At 33.6% G+C, this 14306-nt stretch overlaps 1 protein-coding gene across 4 annotated transcripts in view; it reads left to right on the plus strand.

The window, feature by feature from the left end:
• The window catches only part of LOC149796906 (protocadherin-11 X-linked-like), a 109074-nt gene that overhangs the window by 28127 nt on the left and 66641 nt on the right, over window positions 1-14306 (plus strand). For 3 of the 4 annotated variants that reach the window (XM_089961583.1, XM_089961580.1, XM_089961578.1), the window contains exon 3: window positions 12085-12159. The gene's annotated coding sequence lies outside the window, so the exon portion shown is untranslated. Of the gene's footprint in view, window positions 1-11939; window positions 12160-14306 lie in introns of those variants that run through there. The other variant, XM_089961581.1, reaches the window with a different exon arrangement.

Genomic DNA, 14306 nt, shown 5'->3' on the forward strand with positions numbered 1-14306 from the left:
TGCCTCTTGACTACATGCGTATACATTTGTAATGGAGTGGAACCAGCAAGTTGGACAAATTGTCTCTGATCCATTTTGCCTTGTGTAGGTTTTCTCAGTGGCAATAAAATGTGTTGAAACCTGTGGTGAGGTTGTGCAGTATTGAATACATTGTAACTAGTTTGAGTTCTTTCCATCAGTTCTGAACTTTGATTTTCCAAACAATTGTCAATTATTAACTTCTGTTCAATGTGATTTTTCTTTCTAAACTTAGAAACTAAATTTAAAATTTAGCACAAAATGTGCAGTGCTGAAATAATGTTAAACTCAAGATAAAATGAGATCCATGATAATAACTTTTTTCTTGTTTGAAATAAAATGCAAGGCATTATTCTAATGTTTTGCACAATAAATTCCTGAAATAAATCTTTCCTTGATCGTCATGTACTGAATTATCCAAAACACTTTTTATTTTATTTCCTATACAATGTGATGCCATCTTATAAATTGCATTCAGTAATGCAATTGGTAATACACTCTTCAGAAAGTGTTATTTAGGTTTGGCATGCATTTTATGATATACACTGTTACTGAGTAATTGACAGTGACAAAGGTGCATATATATAATTTATAGATCTTAATATAAGTACATGTATCACTATCTTGAAATATTGTTCTTATAAGCACAATAAATCCATCAAGACCTGTATGTGTATCACTATATTCACCTTTGCTAATTTTTCATTGTAATTTCATCTTCCAAACATTGTAACATCTTATGTATTTAGGTTACATTCATTTAGTCCTAAATTTATTAAGCAAAATTCCTTCTATTCTAATAGTTTCAATCTAAAATATCTTTCATGTACAAATTCATTTATTAACTTTGACATGATTTTGTTAGTATAATTCCTATTTTGTTAATTAAAGAAGTATTTTCTTAGTTTGTCCAACAATTATTCAGGCATCTTGCTTTTGATCTTTGCATCACTGCTTGAAATTTCTTATTCACTGCAGTTCTGTCTTTCTATTTGCCAGAGACTTGAGAAAAAATATGCTTTGTTGTAGGTTACATATAGCTCTTCAGTGTTGGAAAACGGTTTTTGTAGAGGTTCATTTGCCCATAAAAATTACAGTTCTAGAGCATTCATAAACAGTGTGGAGGAGTGCTTTATTTGTTACAGTGTAGAGAAGTGCTTTATTTGTTAAAGTGTAGGGGAGTGCTTTATTTGTCACAGTGTAGAGGAGTGCTTTATTTGTTACAGTTTAGAGGAGTGCTTTATTTGTTACACTGTAGAGGAATGTTTTATTTGTTAAAGTGTTGGGGAGTGCTTTTATTTGTTACAGTGTAGAGGAGTGCTTTATTTGTTACAGTTTAGAGGAGTGCTTTATTTGTTACACTGTAGAGGAATGTTTTATTTGTTAAAGTGTTGGGGAGTGCTTTATTTGTTACATTGTAGAGGAGTGCTTTATTTGTTACAGTGTAGAGCAGTGCTTTATTTGTTGAAGTGTAGGGGAGTGCTTTACTCGTTACATTGTTGAGGAGTGCTTTATTTGTTAAAGTGTAGGGGAGTGCTTTATTCGTTACATTGTTGAGGAGTGCTTTATTTGTTAAAGTGTCAGGGAGTGCTTTATTTGTTACATTGTAGAGGAGTGCTTTATTTGTTACATTGTAGAGGAGTGCTTTATTTGTTACAGTGTAGAGCAGTGCTTTATTTGTTAAAGTGTAGGGGAGTGCTTTACTCGTTACATTGTTGAGGAGTGCTTTATTTGTTTATGTGTAGGGGAGTGCTTTATTCGTTACATTGTTGAGGAGTGCTTTATTTGTTAAAGTGTCAGGGAGTGCTTTATTTGTTACAGTGTAGAGCAGTGCTTTATTTGTTAAAGTGTAGGGGAGTGCTTTATTCGTTACATTGTTGAGGAGTGCTTTATTTGTTAAAGTGTCAGGGAGTGCTTTATTTGTTACAGTTTAGAGGAGTGCTTTATTTGTTACATTGTAGAGGAGTGCTTTATTTGTTACAGTGTAGAGCAGTGCTTTATTTGTTAAAGTGTAGGGGAGTGCTTTATTCGTTACATTGTTGAGGAGTGCTTTATTTGTTAAAGGGTCAGGGAGTGCTTTATTTGTTACAGTTTAGAGGAGTGCTTTATTTGTTACATTGTAGAGGACTGCTTTATTTGTTACAGTGTAGATGAGTGCTTTATTTGTTCCAGTGTAGAGGAGTGCTTTATTTGTTACAGTTGATTATTTAAGGTAATATCTTTTCATGTGAGACTTTAGAATACATGAATATAAACCTAAAGAAAGACCCCCCCACAACAAAAATTAACTTTACTTTCCAGTAAATATAAAACTTTACAACTCATGCTTGAATGATGCTGTTTAACAAACTTGTCTTAATTGTTGTTAAAAGCACATCAGTATACATCAGAATGTCCCTATCTTATGTTAAAAACAGGGCACTTGGCTGCCAGGCTAAGTAAGATACATGTTTACAGCATTTTATGGTATCTTGAAGGAAATATTGTTTATTTTTGACTGTCTTTAATAGCTTATTGCATACTGGATATTTCTCTTTATGTCTGAATATGATGATGGCTGGAGTGTGTAATATTTACCCATGTCCATCTGTCAGGAACTGTGCAGTGATGAAGGGTCTTGCACTGAGCTTGCCTTAAAATGATGTTTATGACATATATAATTTTACTACCTTACGATGAAATGGTATCAATATAACTATACCCTATTTTAAAATGGGCTGTTATAATGAAGGACATTATAGTGAGACTGCCTTAAAACAGGAATTGTTATAATGCTGGGCATTATGGTGAGACCACCAGTAACATAAACTGTTGTAATACTGGGCATTGTCAGGAGACCACCAATAACAGAAACTGTTGTAATGCTGGGCATTATCATGGGTGAGACCACCATAAAACATGAGCTGTTATAATGATTGGCATTATGGTGATTGAGTGGTGCATTATATATGAATAATATTTTAAGATATTGATTTTGTAGACAGTGTAAATATTAGCTACAAATGATATGAGTATACTCTCTGCATATATGGTACAAGTGTATACGTAGAAAAGTGCTCTATAACAACTGTAGTGTATTTTTTGTGTGCAAAGTGCCAAAAGGGGCAGCAATTTATGACCTTGCCAAGAAAACTAGGAATTAATGACCTGGAACATTAGTAATTACAGAAGTGATGAAGATATATTTGCTATGGTTTTGTTTATCAATTTATCAATCCAACTCATTTACTTCGTTTTGCTGAAGGCATTGACAGTATATAAGTAAATCTTGTATGAGGGCACAATGGTTTATTTAGTGCCAAATGCATTACTTTATTGTTCTCTTCTCCTTTGCTTTCTTTATCAGTCCCACATTGGCAAAAGCCCAACATATCAATCGCTTTGATGTTCATATGTATGTATACATCTGTGTTTGTCAATTTGTATGTACTATCATCCACATCCAAGATTAAATTCAGTATTGTTTTTTTCTTTCTCTCTACTTAAGCTTGTTGTTGAAGTATTTCACTTTCTTGTTAGATATGTCTTTTCCAGTTACCAAAAACAAATGGCAGAATTGATTTATTTTGATTGAATTCGGAATAGGCTACTTCTTTTTCTCAGCAAAGTTATAATGTATTTTTTAACCTTATTAAGAAGACGCTTCACCATTGAGGCAACTCAGAACTGAAGAAGAAGAATTTATTTGACTGGATGAGAATATCAAATGGGATTAATACTTTTTTTTTGTCCACATCGTATTGTACACGAATGGATTCCTGCCTTTACATAGAAGTAATAACCTCGCTTCATAGGGTACAATATCTTGCATGTGTATTCATGGCTAGATATGTTTTAATTAGATTGTGTAATATTGTTTTCCTAAGTTGGAAACACGCATTTATGATGTGTGAGAAAGGTTATATTTACCAATGGTGGTAGCACTGAGATTCTTTTAATTGTTTCAGCAAACTTTGCTGTGCAGTTTTCTTTTCATTTCTGTTTGTACTGAAGAGAAAATATCCTTAAAATGGGTACAAACTTTGTCATGTTCTAAACAAATGCAGCATTGCCATTTTCCCAACATGTGGGCCATTGCTTTTTCCCCAAAACATGGGAATTGCCATTTTTTAAATGTGCAGCATGGCCATTTTTCCAACATATGGGCAATTGCTCTTTTCTAAACACGTGGACCATTGCATTTTCCCCTAACTAGGGCCATTGCTATTTTCTAAACTCCTGGGCCATTACAGTTTTCCCAAAACTTGGGCCATTGCTCTTTTCTAAGTACCTGGGGCATTGATATTTTCCCAAAACATTGGTAATTGCCATTTTCTAAACACCTGGAAAAATTGCTATTTTCCCAAAACATGGGCCATTGCTTTTTTCTAAACACCTGGGACATTGCTATTTTCTCAAAACTTTGGGATTTGCCATTTTCTAAACACCTGGGCCATTGCTATTTCCCAAATACATGAGGAATCTGCATTTTCTAATTGGAGTTTTATAAAAGATGGTCATCACCAGAAAATCATTTTAAAACAAGTTAGATTAAAAAGCAGCTGTATACATGTTGGATTATGGATCATTTTTATAATAAACCATATCTGATTAATGGTTGGACTGTCTTCGTCTGCTTTGCACTTTTCTTCCTTTTGACCTGACATAATATCTCAATAGTAGGCCATGTATTTTTCCTAATTGAAGTTATATTTCACTGTTAGTTGATACAAACTTTGTGAGGTTAGCAATTTTAATTTGTATATGTCTGCAATTTTTGCAGACCATATTATGATATGACTTTGTCCATCTCTCCATTAACTTTTTTCTAGTTGCACACTAATTTCATTTCTACAGTATGTGTGTCCACCAAACAATGTAGATATCTTGCACTTGGGCTAATTAAAAATGCTATGGAATTTGGGGTCAAAAGGTCAAGGTCACCATGAACTGAAGAGAAACAAAAAAGTTTCTGTCCAATATGTGGAGAACACATGTCAATTTGAAATAGAGGAGTTAATTCATTTGAAACAGCACAAGTGCAAAGCAAGTGCTTATCAAAATTCAATTATCTTTGAATGCCAGTTTATAAGAGAATTAATTTATGCTTACATTTGATTTTAGCAATATTAGCACTTGTTATGTACCGGTAAGTATATGTAACTGTAGGGAACAATGACAAGGAGACAAAACTTCTAAGCTGTTTTAGGCTTTCAAGTCAAATAAGAATGTTGATGTTGCATTCTGCTCCCATCAAATATTTAAATCCAATTTGAATTTCCATACTAGTTGAATTTAAATGTGTCAGTAGGTAATTTGAATGTGTAAAAACTAAGTGAAACATGCTTCATCAAATCCAGTATCATCCTCAACATTTACCTTCAGTTGGGAATTTGTAATTACCTGTTTGTTAAGTTGTAGTTTGACATGTAATATTTGATCATTATTTCATCTATCCTTTAACTTTATGACAGTATCATAATGTGACATACCTTCACTGTGGCTGAAACAGAAGGATCCCTAGTTGGACTATGTCAGTATTATAACATGTAATATCCATGCTGTCAGTGTCATAATGTGCCATACCTCTGCAGTCAGTATATGTAATGTTATGTGCCATATCCTCACTGTTGCTGGTAGAGAAAGATCCTTAGTTGGACTATGTCAGTATTATAACATGTAATATCCGTGCTGTCATTATCATAATGTGACATACCTCTGCAGTCAGCACATGTAATGTTGTGCCATACCCTCACTATGGCTGATACAGAAGTATTCTTAGTTGAACTCTGTCTGTTATAATGTCATATCCATACTGTTAGTATCATAATGTGCCTTACCTCTGCAGTCAGTGCATGTATCATAATGTGCCATACCCTCTCTGTGGCTGATACAGAAGGATCCCTGTTTGGAATTTGTCAGCATCATGGTCTGTCATGCCCCTGCTGTTAGTATCATAATGTGCCATACCCCTGCTGTCAGTACATGTATCATAATGTGCCATACTTTCTCTGTGTCTGATACAGTAGGATCCCTGTTTGGAATTTGTCAGCATAATAATTTGTCATGCAGCTGCTGTCATTATCATAATGTGCCATACCCATGCTGTCAGTACATGTATCATACTGTGCCATACTATCTTTGTGACTGATACAGAAGGATCCCTGTTTGAATTTGTCAGCATCATAATCTGTCATGCCCCTGATGTCAGTATCATAATGTGCCATGCCTTCTTTCAGGCTGATAAGGAGGACCCACATTTGGACCTTGTCTCAGGGTCCATTAGCTCCAATGTTAAGAACAAGATCATCTTAAATATCTGTGATGTTTATAGAGTATCAGTCAGTGAGATCTGACAAAAGAGTCTGTGACTTTTGACCCCCACCCCTCAATCATTCACATGCATTATTATGAAATGCAAAATAAATTGTCTATGTGTTTACTTTAAAATGTATCAAGAAGTTACAGTTTGTATGTATGCCTGAAATGTCACATTACATCTACAGATATATTCAAACATGCAAATAATTTTTAAAGAAATATTTGTAGGGTATGGTCTTTTTGATTGAAAATACAGCTTTGAAAAATCTTTAAGATAAAGAATGTATTATTCTTAAAGAAATGAAACATAGCACACGAGACTGTGAGATGGTTCAAAATTCTGGAGTATTTTTCCTCATATTGCATGTACCATGTTATGCAAAGATTTAACACCAATCTATTTGGATAAAGAACAAAGTTTGACAGTTTCTGTTAAAAATAATTAGCCCAAAGGCTTACCACATAGAGTTGTAATTATGCTGATATGATCAGTGATAATTACCTTCTCATTTTGGTCTTTAATCATTTACAATTTTATGAGGATTCTTTGCCTGGGATTAGTTAAAGTGAAAATTACTGGCACCATGGATGTTCAGGTTGACTGCACATATCAGCAGATCAGTGGGAGGTTGAAGAGACCCTATTCAGGCAGTCATAATAGTTCACATCTTGTCAAAATCAGATAACCCAACTATATTGTGTTTGTAAACCCCTCAGTTCCACGTAACTGCCAGACTGTTGTATCTCACCTATTAGAATAATAATAATAATAATAATAATAATAATAATAATAATAATAATAATAAAAAAAATAATAATGATTGGATAAAAGGCATAAAGTGGAAGAAAATTTGCTATTCTTGGTTGCTGTTAGTTTCATGTAAAGTCTGTTGTGCCAGTCTGGGACTGTAACTTTTTGGCGGGGGGGGGGATAAACTTCTGTTTCAGTTATTGTTGTCTAATTCATGTGATATATAAATGAATTTTACAACTATAATTATACATGATCGGGACAACAAGGGTATGGCATATTGCAAATATACATATCATGATACCAAGTGTATGGCATACTGTAAATAAGTATGATCATGATATCAAGTATATGACATATTGTAAATATACATGATTATGATACTAAGTGTATGGCATACTTTAGAAGTATATAATTATTGCACCAAGTGTATGGCATAATTTAAATATGCATGATTATGTTACCAATTATATGACATACTGTAAATATACATAATTATAACACCAAGTGTATGGCATACTGTAAATATACATGATTATGACACCAAATGTATGGCATACTGTAAGTATATATGATGATGACACCAAGATGTAAAACAAAACATATTCTGCTAACACACTTACTAACCTTATTGGCAGTGTATTATGTGGCATTCAAGAGGTTAATTTCTTGTCCTTCCAAAACTTGACTGGTATCCTGATTGTTAGTGTCATCTGATTTCTCTAGTGATGATGGAACACATTTCACTTCAACCAGCAGAAACAGATGGTTTCCACTCTGGCTTTGGAAATACCTCTCCATTTGTGGTCTGCTAAAATTAGTGTGTGAAATTTACTGTTAGGTAAAGAAATTATATCCATCAGATAATGAGATGTGCCAGTTCAAACAAAAATGCAACTTGAAATGTTTATTCAACTTACACCTCATGACTCATCATAAGAATATATTGAAATCATGTTCCTCTTTCAAACCTCAATTCAGACTTGAGTTTCAAAAATAGATGGTTTCATCCTCAGGCTGAAGGCTTCAGAATTGGAAGCATTTTAATAAATAAATATTTTATACCATTGTATCATTGATACATACCTTTAAGTCAAGTCAAGCAAACTTCACAGATTCAGATCTGCTGGATCATCATAAACTGGCAGATCTAGCTCTGTGCAGTTTGGAGCATTCAGCAGAACAAACAACATAGACCCATTATGTGATATCAAATCAGGATCTATGTTGTTTGCAAGTTGGATTTAACTTATAAGCAAGTATATATGCCGTGTTTAGAGTCCTGTCCATTCTGGATGATAAAATATAATCCCTAAAGTTTGGAAATATAATATTTTAGAGCTTGACATTTTTGTGAATTCAGCTTCTGCTACTTAATTAATCAAAATTGTTTTCATCGAATAGATAGATCTAGAGTGACATCGTCAGCAACCATATTTGTGGTATGCTGGCAGATTTACTGTCGAGTTTATATGGTGTTAGGAAGCTGAAATAAATTTACTGAATTTCAAGATACTGTTAAAAATAAAACATACATACATAAACAGAATACAACTCAGGCTTTCTATTAGTATCTATACTAGTAATTTATAAAAAGTTGATTTTGACATATAGGAGAAACTGCCAGGCTGCCCATCGTCCAGGTAAAATGGGCAGAATATCATCTGCTATTGACCTTATTGGGAAGCATCGATAAGTGATATAATAAATGATTCTTATCTTTGTTTTTGTATCCCCAAAAATACTTACATGCTTTCAAAGTCATAGTTAAATTAACTCAAAACTATATTCCTGTAAACAAATTTATGCCTGTAAACAAAATTTATTCCTGTAAACAAATTTATTGCCGTACACTAGATGGATTGGAATGTTTCTCACCATTGTGTGCAAAATGGAGTTGATGACTTGCAGATTTACATGTTGACTGTATAGTATGATCTTACTTTGACAAAACGTATCAGAGAAGAAAAAAGAGTAAACAAATTTGCCCAAAGAAGGTAGCACTGCTTATAAGATATTTCTCACGAGACCAATATTTTATTTTAATAGCAGGTGACCCACTGTATAGAAATACCAAATCCTACGGTCAGGCTGGGGTTTCATATTTCTCAAATTAAAGATGATTAAAGTTATTTTAATTTCATATGTGTGATGTTTCTAAAGACTATAAAATTGTTCATTGGGAAATGTTCCTATTGCATGAAAATAAGACATTTGACCAGCATCTATTGTTGTTGGACATTGTTACAACGATTCTCCATCATGAAACTTTGTGAGCTTTCGACTCCAGATTTCTGTGTTATTGTAACTCCATCTGTGTTGTGTGCTGTGGTTATCTGTACTCTGATACTGTATGTGGACTCAGCCTCTGTACAGGCTGACTTAAAAAGAATTTATCTGAAAACTTTACCTGGCCGATCTTTGTTCTGTGGTGGTGTTAGTTTTCAGCTAGTCTTATTTTTCAGAAAAAATAAGTTTTTCAGTGTCCCAGCATGGCCAGAGGGAAGATTTTGTACATTGAGTAGACCTACTGGAGCTAATGTGTTTTTATTTGTATGAATCCTGTGGGTAAATCATTTAGGGTCATGCCCCTGGAAAGATAATAGCAGAACTAATTGGAAAGGTTATCTGTATCTCTATTGAAAATCACAACCAGAAAAATGCTGTTTGTTTATCTATTTACATGCAATATATCATCTTCCTTATGTTAGATTGATTGAGATTAGTCAACCAGATAAGGGGAATATCAGACTGTTTAGTAAACTTAAAAAGACTGGTAGTCATTTGTTTACTCAAATCCTCTAAGTTTCAATGTAATGAATACAGTACTGAATAACTATGTTATTTGATTAGGAAGGTCTTCAGCAAGACACCTGTCCTGGGAGAGATTTAATTAAATTAAAACAAGAAAATAACATCATTATGCTAAATTGAGCAAGCCAAAAGCAAAATATCAGTACCATATTTAATTATCATAATTTTAATTACTCATCCTTTGATTGTACATTAATGGCATTATAAAAACTTAGCATGTGCCAATAGGTGGTGTATTGTTGCCATCTGCTCTAGCCAGTCTTCCATATATAATTTAATGACATTATTTATGGCACTATTTCAGGACATTTGTCTGTAATTTTTGTTAGTCCACTTTGGCAAAAACTTGACATAGTGATCGCTTTGGCGTGTTTGTGTGTCTTTAGGTCTCTCCATACATCCATTGATTACCAAGATTAAGGTCAATATTCATTTTTCTGATTTAGCTCATTGTTGACATTTTTAACAGATGAATATATTTGCAAGCAAGTGTAATCATTGAGAGACATTACACTAAGCATAATCATATTTTCCAGAACATGGATAAAATCATCAGGATTGCATAAGGCAGCTATATATGTCTGGAACATTAATATTTTTATCTTTTTTAAATTTTAATTTTCTCTAGTTTATTATTTCTTTGATTTTACTTTGTATATACTAATTTAGAGATTCTTATAATTTTATTAGTTTGATTCTCTATGACCACCATGACATTGGTACTGCATATTATGTCGCCTGTGTCGGCCAATCAATAAATGATCTGTCCATCTTTCAAACATTGATTGTGTTTTGCTTTAAGGTCATTTTTCAGGGACTGGGCCATTGTCTTTACTTATTTACTTTAGCAGATGTCATTCCCTAATATGATCTTCATAATATTCTTTAGTACTCCCTCATTATAATGCTGTCCATGCAAACCAAAGAGTATACAGCCTATAATGAAACTGCATTATAATCAAGTACATGATACAGTATTCCCTCATTATAATGCTCTCCATGGGAACCATAGAGTATACCACCTTATAATGAAATATACAATCCAGTACTCATTATATTCTCCATGGGAGTCATATAGTATACCGCCTATAGTGAGACTGCCTTATTGTGAAGTACAGGACACAATTCTCATTATTTCTCATTATAACACTGTCCATGGTAGCTGTAAAGTATACCACATTTTAGCGAGACTGCTTTATAAAGGAATATATCTTGTATATTGTAGTTTTATATCAAGTCGATCAGTATTCAATTAATTTTTTGGTCAAAAAAGTTTCAAGTTATCATAAAGCTGCATGTCCTGACTACCTTAAGAAGTTTCAGTTAATGGACAATATATTCTTGAATGCCATGTTGCAGAATTCACATCTAAGGAAATGCAAGAAATCAACAGAATGCATAATTATCAAGCCATACGTTTCTCTTTATAACATCACTCCTATAGGCACTAAAAATCCTCTTTTTGACAAATGGAGGGAACATTTCCAACAAAAAAAATTTCACTTCTGGAATCAGCTGCAAATTTGGATTCTTCTATTTACATTATTGGAATGAATTAAAAAAAGAAAGCTGAACCTTAGATGTTTCTCAGTAAACTAAACAAAAAAATATCTGAAAATCATTGTCCATCCTCATCCTTTTCCCAGGTGTTCTTCACATGGGAAACATGCATTCATGTAGTTAATCTGTTATCCCTGGACAATTAGGCATTGTGAGTCACGTAGAGCTCTCTGCTAATAGTTGTATTTAATCCACTCCCGGAAACACCAGTGTTGTCAAAAACAATGCTTTATCTGATATGCTTATAGAAATCTGAAATGATAGAAGTCAACTCATTGGATTGTGAACCATAGTTTTGGTGTCATTTTCATCAGTTGTGAAATTAATATGGTTGGTGGTGAAGAGGGTCACAGTATATGTGGATACAAAGTAATTGGTATACTTATAACCTAGATTTCCATGACAAATACATATAAAGCAGATGATGTTTTTTCCCAGCAATTACTCATCAGGTACTTGTTACACATTGGACAGTGTGAAAATATAAGGACCAATTAGTGCAATGCAGATGGAGCTCTGTGTCACACTGTCACATCACTATGAAAAAAGGGCATCTTTCTGTACATGATCCTCAGCATAATTATATAGCAGAATTCCACCCATGCCAGTAGAGTCAAGGATTATGACTTTTTTTTTTCCAGTGTTCTTGGTCAAGAGAATTATCCAGGAAGACCATAGGTGGTTGCTGCATGTGATTAAACCTTCTTGACATTGAGGTAATCTTTTAATCCCAATAATTAGATATCTTGCAGATTGATTTTATTTTCTGTTTGTTTGTCTAGATTGAACTGTGATTTAACATGAAGCAATGGGTCTATCATTTAAAATAGTAAGTTTTAAACATTGCATTTTACCTTCCAACATAGTGGTCATTGCCCTGTTTGGAAGATCAAAGTGCTAATTGCAGTTTTTGTCTCAACATTTTCTATTTTTTTGACTGAGTTTTGTGATAAGAAACAATTCAGACATTGTCTCTGCCCAACAGAAGATCTGTTTGTTCTCAAAAGTACAGTGTTTCTATTTGAGTGAAATTTAAGAACCACATTGCCATGAATTTTCCTGTCCTTCTGAAATTCGAAGTAGGAGTATGGTCAGTTTCAAGGTTGACATGGTTCATGTTTATGTAATCTTTGCCCTCTTCACAAGACTTTGTCAAATCTGGTAATTGAAAACGGATTTAATTTAGTTGCAGGGACTTCACCTTGTGGAGGAAATACAATAATACAAGGACTTGTATTTCTGAAGTTACCTTGTTGTGTGGTCAGGTGACCGTGTCACTAATTCAGCAACTTTTGTGGTCAGTTTGTATGGTACAATCATTCATCAGCCAGTAGAAGTACATTCTGATTATTTGGTCAATATTGAAAAAGAAATTGGCAGTTAAATAAAATTTATACATAATTTTTTGGAGTCCTAGTGCTATAGTGATGGTGTTAGGAGCAAGAAAAACTGGTGATAATTATCAAAAGAAAGTAGAAAAACAATATGCTTTGTGTGTGTGTGGGGGGGTACATGTGTGTGTGTGTGTGTGTGTGTGTGTGTGTGTGTGTGTGTGTGTGTGTGTGTGTGGGTGGGTGGGTGGGTGGGTGCGTGCGTGCGTGTGTGTGTGTGTGTTGGGCAAAATTAAGATGGTCATTTTTTAATTTCAATGTAAATAAGCTGTGTAGAATGGAGGACTGCACAGATTGAAGTGCTTGCAATTTAAGTTCACAAGTTCCAGCTTTAAACCAAGTTCTAATAGATTCCTGATGTATTTAGATTTATATGAAAACTTGTCATTATGTGGGGAGGGGGACATACATATGGTATAAGCAAGTACATATGGTATATTGATGGAATTGCTATAATTGTTAAAAACATGTATTTATAAAATGTACCAGGTATAGAAAATGTTTGCTCCTGGTGTTTTTTTTATTAACAATTGTAGAATTCATGTCTGGAATGAAATTGACTAACTGAAGCAATTCACAGAAGCCATCAGCATTTTCTATATATACTTGCTTATGATCAAATACAACTGGAAACAACATAGACCCTGATCTACTGTTGAAAAATGCTCTGGGAGATCATGGTCTGTGTTGTTTGCTTTATTCATTGCTCAAAACAGACTGCATAGATCCAGATCTGCTGGTGAATTATGTGATGGCAGATCTGGGTTTGTACAGTTTGAAGTGGACTGATGAGCCAGTATATACAATAGAAGGATCTGTTGATTTAATCAAGCAGAAATTGGCAAAACTATGGGGTACATGTACTTCATGATCCTCTAACGTGACTTTAAACTTGAGTTTGAAGCTGTCCATCTGAATTCATTAAAAAATATTCTCCTTTCATTTTAAAAATGTTTTTAACTTTAAAAACTTTTAATGACAAAGGGAACATTGTTTATTTCTTGAGAAAGTGTTGGATTTTTTAAAATCAATTTGAGATTGGAAGTAATGGAAGCTTCATGGAATGTGATACATGATATCATTTATTTAGATGCATGTAAGCTGATCAGAGAGTGAATGCTTTTTGCCAAAAGAACATAAATTATTGAAGTATAGAAATTATAGACAACAAGTGCAAAAGCTAAACAAAACTCTATCATTTGTTAATAAAAACATGAAAACTTCTATATGGTTTTTAAAGAAAGTTAACTGAATTTGTTTTTTCCAACCTAGAGTAGAATTTAGTTATGTTAACTGGCCTGTGTTATATACAATGAGTCACAACCATAAATCGCTGTGTTCATATTTAAAAAGTGGGAGAAAATACAAATGATTTATTAGTGCATTAAGATTCTCCATTAGTGTTTTGAATGTGTTATTTGTCTTTTGCAGGGTGATGTATTTAGGGTTGGGCCTGTCTTTCACGGGAATAT

The sequence above is a fragment of the Sinohyriopsis cumingii genome, chromosome 6, assembly GCF_028554795.1.
Source record: "Sinohyriopsis cumingii isolate HCF-2022 chromosome 6, ASM2855479v2, whole genome shotgun sequence".
In the NCBI taxonomy this organism is placed as follows: domain Eukaryota; kingdom Metazoa; phylum Mollusca; class Bivalvia; order Unionida; family Unionidae; genus Sinohyriopsis; species Sinohyriopsis cumingii.